The 6,747-nt window shown below is 33.3% G+C and overlaps 1 protein-coding gene across 1 annotated transcript in view; it reads left to right on the top strand.

Moving 5' to 3' along the window:
* LOC113629025 (protein unc-13 homolog C) overlaps positions 1–6,747 on the top strand; it is a 340,801-nt gene that overhangs the window by 284,176 nt on the left and 49,878 nt on the right. The gene's annotated exons all lie outside the window — the stretch shown is intronic.

Below are 6,747 nucleotides of genomic sequence, written 5' to 3' on the forward strand. Positions count from 1 at the left end.
TCCCTACATTCTGTCTACAAGAAGAAATTCAGATCCACTTTGGAGGAAATGATCGACCAAAGGTTCCACAATTTTTCATAGACAATGCACAATATTTAACAAAAGATTAAAGACTGCCAGGCAACAGGACCAAATGACTAGAATCCAAGAGAAAAAGAGAAATTAGTCTTATCAGACATAGAGTTTGATGTGTACTTCAAATTATGGGAGAATTTCAACAGAAAAATGGAACCTATAAGAAGAATAAAATGGACATTGTAGAACTGAAATAGGATGAAATTAGGAATGTGATAGATGGACCTAATGGCAGAATATACATAGCAGAAGAGGGCTTAAAATAACTGGAACATATTTTTGAAGAATATATTCATATAAAAACATAGAAAAAATACAAAATATAGAAAAAATAGAACAGGGATATATGGGACAAATTATAAAAAGGTCTAATATACAAAGACCTGAGTTCCAGAAAAGGAGAAGAGAGAAACAGTACTAGAGCAGTGTGTGAAGAGTTACTAGATGTGGATTTTACAAAACTGATGAAAAACATGAAGCCACAGTTCAAGAATTTCTGTAAATCCTAAGAAGGGTAAATGCAAGGAAAACTACCTGTAGGTACATCATAGAAAACTGCTTAAAATCAAAAAGAAGAAGAAATCTTTAAATGTACTGGGTCAAGAAAGGGAAGACACTTTACCTTCAAAAGGGCTGCAATAAAACAGTTGGCTGATTATTCAGTAGAAGTTAACTGAAACCTGAATACAGTGCAATGATATCTTTTAAGTGCTGAAAGAAAACAGCTATTTAGAATTCTACAAGTGTCAAACGTAGCCTTCAAAAATAAAGGAAAATAAAAACATTTATATAACTGAGAAGTTGACAGAACTTATTTCCAGCAGACTCTCACCAAAAATATACTCTAAGCCTTCAGACAAGGAAAATGACTCAACATTAAAATACAGTAATATAGTAAAGAATTACAATCATTAAAGAAGGTGAACAAATGTGTACATTTAAAACACATTAAAAACATAAAAATTAAAAAATAAACACATTAACTATACAAAATTTTAAAAATCTGTAGAATAAAATATACATAGGATTAGGACTACCCTGGTGATGCAGTGGTTAAGAATCCACCTGCCAATACAGGCAACACAGGTTCAATCCCTGGTCTAGGAAGATCCTATATGCTGTGGAGCAACTAAGCCCGTGTGCCACAACTACTGAGCCTGTGCTCTAGAGCCCATGAGCCACTACTGAAGCCCGTGCGCCTAGAGCCTGTGCTCTGCAACAAGAGAAGCCACCGCAATGAGAAGCCCATGCACCACAATGAAGAGTAGCCCCCACTCACCACCACTAGAAAAAGCCTGTGCACAGCAATGAAGACCCAATGCAGCCAAAAATAAATAATAAATAAATAAATAAATTTAAAATAGAAGACAGCAATAGCATGAAAAGGTAGAAGAGTGATACACTGAGTAAATACAAGATCCTTGACTTGTTTGAAAAGTGTAAAACACTCACTTTAAAAAGCTTTGAATATATCGTGGATGTGTATTATAATTTATAGTGTAACCCCTTAAGGTATAATATAATACTATGCATCAATAAGATAATGGGGAAGGGGAGGAGGATAAAACAACATTACATAAAAGTCAAGAAACGATAATGAAAAGAAGGAAGAACAAGTAGGAAACTGAGGGTGAGGGAAGCAAGATGATAGATTTAAAATTTAATGTATCAGAAAATTAAGTGTAATCATTAAATGCAAATAGATTAATACTCTAGCCAACAAGTATTGTCCTACTAGATAAAATAGCAAAACCCAAAAGATCTTGCTTACAGTTTATTCACCTAAAACATGAGTCTGGAAATGTTAAGTGAAAAGATGAAGAAATAATTGAAAGGAAAATTACACAGCTATCCTGATATTAGACAAAATAGATTTTAAGATAAGAAATACTTTGAGAGAGAGAAATTTTTCATGATGATTAAAGGAGCAATTCAACAAAAAGATGGGAAAGATATCTAATGGAAAGATATCCCATGCTCTTGGATTGGAAGAATTAATATTGTTAAATGGCCATACTACCCAAAGCAACCTACAGATTTAATTTGATCTCTATCAAATTACCCATGACATTTTTCACAAAATTAATGATTACTCTAAAATTTACATGGAACCATGAAGGACCCACGAATTGCCAAAGCAATCCTGAGGAAAAAGAACAAAGCTGGAGGCATAACCCTCCTAGACTTCGGACAATACTACAAAGCTGCAGCAATCAAAACATCGTGGTATTGGCACAAAAACAGACATATGGATCAATGGAACAGAACAGAGAGCCCAGAAATAAACCCACACATCTACGCTCAATTAATCTTTGACAAAGGAGGCAAGAATATACAATGGAGAAAAGACAGTCTCTTCAGGAAGTGATGTTGGGAAAGCTGGACAGCTACATGTAAATCAATGAAGTTAGAACACTCCCTCACAACCATACAAAAAAAAACTCAAAATGGCTTAAAGACTTAAACATAAAACATGACACCATAAAACTCCTAGAGGAGAACATAGGCAGAACATTCTCTGACATAAATCATAGCAACATTTTCTTAGGTCAGTCTCCCAAGGCGATAGAAATAAAAGCAAAAATAAACAAATGGGACCTACTCAAACTTACAAGCTTTTGCACAGCAAATGAAGCCATCAACAAAATGTAAAGACAACCTATGGGATGGAAGAAAATATTTGCAAATGATGTGACCAACAAGGGATTAAATTCCAAAATATAAAAACAGTTCATACAACTCAATAAAAAAAACCAAACCACCCAATCAAAAAATGGGCAGAACAAATAAATAAATATCATTTTTCTTTTTGTTCAAACTTTAAAAATAAATAGGCAGAAGACCTAAATAGACAATTCCCCAAAGAAGAGATACAGATGGCCAACAGGCACATGAAAAGATGCTCATCATCACTAATTATTAGAGAAATGCAAACCAAAATGACAAAGAGGTACCACCTCACACTGGTCAGAATGGCCACCATCAAAAAGTCTACAAATAACAAATGCTGGAGAGGGTGTGGAGAAAAGGGAACCCTCTTGCACTGTTGGTGGAAATGTAAATTGATACAGCCACTATGGAGAACAGTATGGAGGTGCCTTAAGAAACTAAAAATAGAACTACCATATGACCCAGCAATCCCACTACTGGGCATATACCCTGAGAAAACCATAATTCAAAAAGAGTTCATGTACCATGTACCACAATGTTCATAGCAGCACTATTTACAATAGACAAGTCACAGAAGCAGCCTAAATGTCCATTGATAGATGAATGGATAAAGAAAATGTGGTACATATATACAGTGGAATACTACTCAGCCATAAAAAGAATGAAATATTGCCATTTGCAGCAACATGGATAGACCTAGAGGTTATCATACTAAGTGAAGTAAATCAGACAGAGAAGGAAAAATATCATATGATGTCACTTATATTTAGACTCTAAAATATGATACAAATGAACTTATTTACAAAACAAACACTCATAGACACAAAGCAAACTTATGGTTACCAAAGGGGAAGGGGGAGGGAGGGATAAATTAGGAGTCTGGGATTAGTAGATACAAACTACTATGTATAAAATAGATAAACAACAAGGTCCTACTGTGTAGCACAGGGAACTATATTCAATACCCTGTAACAAACCATAATGGAAAAGAATATGAAATAGAATATATATATATATATATATATATATTTATACACGAAACCGTAACTGACTCACCTTGCTATACACTAGGAACTAACACAGCATTGTAGATCAACTATACTTCAATTAAAATATTTCAAAAATAAAATTTAAAAAGATATTTCATTTCTAAATTTGTATGTATCAAATGACATGTCAGCAAAATATATAAAGCAAAACTTGTCAGAAGTAAAATGAAAAATCAAATCTACAATTCGGAGATTATACATCTTTCAGAAACTGATTGAAGAATCAGACAAAAAATGTCATTAAGAAAAAAGACATTTCAACAACATGATATCTGTCCATCTATTTCTGGTCACCCAGAGTTTCCACAAATTTTCATAGATATTGTTTACACACACACACACACACACACACACACACACACACACACACACACACTCTACCTATCTACAGTTATAACCAGCAATGAGAAAATACACATTGTTATCAGATGTACATGGTGCATTTACCAAAATAGACTATCTGATAGACGAAAAAGCAAGTATAATGAATTTTAAGAGATTGAAGCATATACTGTATTTTCTTGGACCACTGTGGAATTAAGCCAAAAATCAGCTCCAAGAAGATAACTAGAAAGTCACCAGATAGGGAAATTAAGCAGATACTCTAGATCATTCATAAGTCAAAAAACAAATCACAGTGTAGATTACACGATATTTTTAACTAAGTGATAAAATATGGCATGTCAAGAATTGTGGATTACAGCTAAAACAGTAAACAGAGGAAGATTTATAGCTCTAGTTCCATAAAGAGAAAGGAAAAAAGGCTATAAAATCAGTAATATAAGTTATCAGAAGAAATGTTTAAACGCCAGTCAAGTCAAGAGAAAGTAGAAAAAGAAAATAAACAACATGACCTGGAATAAAAATAAAGTAGAAAATTTAAGGAGAAATTAAAAAGCCAAGTGTGTTTTTGAGAAGACTATAAAAATCAAAAAAACCTTAGTAAGGCCAGTGAAAAAAGATATGTCACAAATTACCATTTTCAGGAAAAGATGTCACTAAAGATGCTATAAAGATAAAAAATTATTAAGAGAGTATTTATGGTAGCACACTTAAAAGTTAGACAAAATGTACAAATTCCTTTAAAAAGAAAACTTATCAAGCTAGCATAGGAAAAAAGATAAAATCTGAGCGGGTCTATAACTATTTTAAAATTTGAATCCTTAAATAAAAATCATGTCACAATTAAAACTCCAGGCCCAGATGGCTCCAAATGGAATTCTTCCAACTGTTTAAGAAAGAATATCGGCAATGTTACGCAAACTGTTCCAGAGAAGGCAGGAATACTTCTCAAATCCTTTTTGAGGTCAGCATATCCTCACTACCAAAACCTATTGAGAACATGACAAGTAAGAATATTTACAGGCCAGTTTCTCTCTGACCGTAGTTTAAAAAAATAAATGAAATATTAGCCAGTAGAATTCAGTGGTCTATAAAAACAGTAATAGAACATGACCATGGGAAATTTATTCCTGGAATATGAGATTAGTTAAACATTTTAAAAGCAATGAATGTAAATCACCACATTTAAATTATGAAGGAGAAAATCGCTACAATCATTACACTAAATATATAACAATAATTAGATAAAATAGAACATTAATTTATTATAAAAATCTCTTATCAAGTTAGGAATAGAAGGAAACTCTCTTAATCTAATAAAAGACCCACCCTTCAAAAAAGAAACTGTACAAACATTCTCATGGATAAAATTTTGAAAACTTCCCCGAGATCAAGAATGACTGATTATATATATGTATAACTGAGTCACTTTGCTGTACAGTAGAAATTAACACAACATTGTAAATCAACTATACTTCAGTAAAATAAAATTTTTTAAAAAAGAACGAGACCAATAGCTGATAACATCACTTTTATTTAACATTGTGCTAGAAGTCCCAGGCAGTACAATAAGACAAGAAAGAGAAAAGTATAATGGTTGTAAAAGCATATAATGATGCTATCCATATGTGTATATGACATATTTATACACCTAGAGAATTCAAAAGAAAGTATAGGAAAACTAATAGAATCTAAAAAGTGATTGTAGTAAGTTCATTGAATTTCTGTGTGACAGCCACAGTTAGAAAATTACATATAAACAATACCGTTTGAATGGCATTAAAACCGTGATAAACACATGTGATGAAAGGTGTGCGTGCCCTCTACTGAGGCAACTATAAAATATTACTGAGAGGATTACTTAAGATGAACTAAATAAAAATATACAATATTCCTAAAAAGATGCATTATTGTAAAGGAGGTAGTTCTCCCCACATTGACATACAGATTCAAAGCAATCCCATAAGGAGTCCCGCAGCTATTTTTGTGTAGATTGACAAGTTCATTCAAAAATATGTAATACATAGAAATGCAAAGGGCTAAGACTAGCCATAGCAATCTTGAAGAGGAAGTAAAAAAGGTGGAGAATTGCACTCAGTCACCAAGACTTATTCAAAAGGTAATTATTAAGTGTATGGTGTGGTGCATGACAAATAGACCAATGGAACAAAATAGTCCAGAAACAAATCCACACATTGCTGTTACCTGATTTGCATCAAAGATGCCAACTCAAAGGAGTGGGGGAAAGGATGACCTTCTAAATAAATGGTGCTCGAAAACTGTACATCCATACGGAAAAAAGAACTTTGAAACTTAGACCATTCACAAAACCCACCTACTGGTGGATTGCAGATCACTAAAAGTTAAAGGTGAGCACCCAGAATCAGTTACAGGAGATGAGTCCATGTAGATGAAAGCCAGATGGTAAAGCCCTAAGAAAGGAGAGAATGGCACAGTGGGGGACATAGCACACAAGATCTACATTTTACAGGATTTTGAATTGTAAAGAGAATTGTAGAGTGGGAATTGGGAACTAAGCATATTTGAGGCAGCATTGGAAGGGCCAAGAGAAAGGTAGAGATTGAAGGTAAAAGAGAAGGATATATATATA

The sequence above is a fragment of the Aethalodelphis obliquidens genome, unplaced genomic scaffold, assembly GCF_003676395.1.
Source record: "Aethalodelphis obliquidens isolate GAN/ISIS:26980383/991018 unplaced genomic scaffold, ASM367639v1 scaffold26, whole genome shotgun sequence".
Taxonomy (NCBI): domain Eukaryota; kingdom Metazoa; phylum Chordata; class Mammalia; order Artiodactyla; family Delphinidae; genus Aethalodelphis; species Aethalodelphis obliquidens.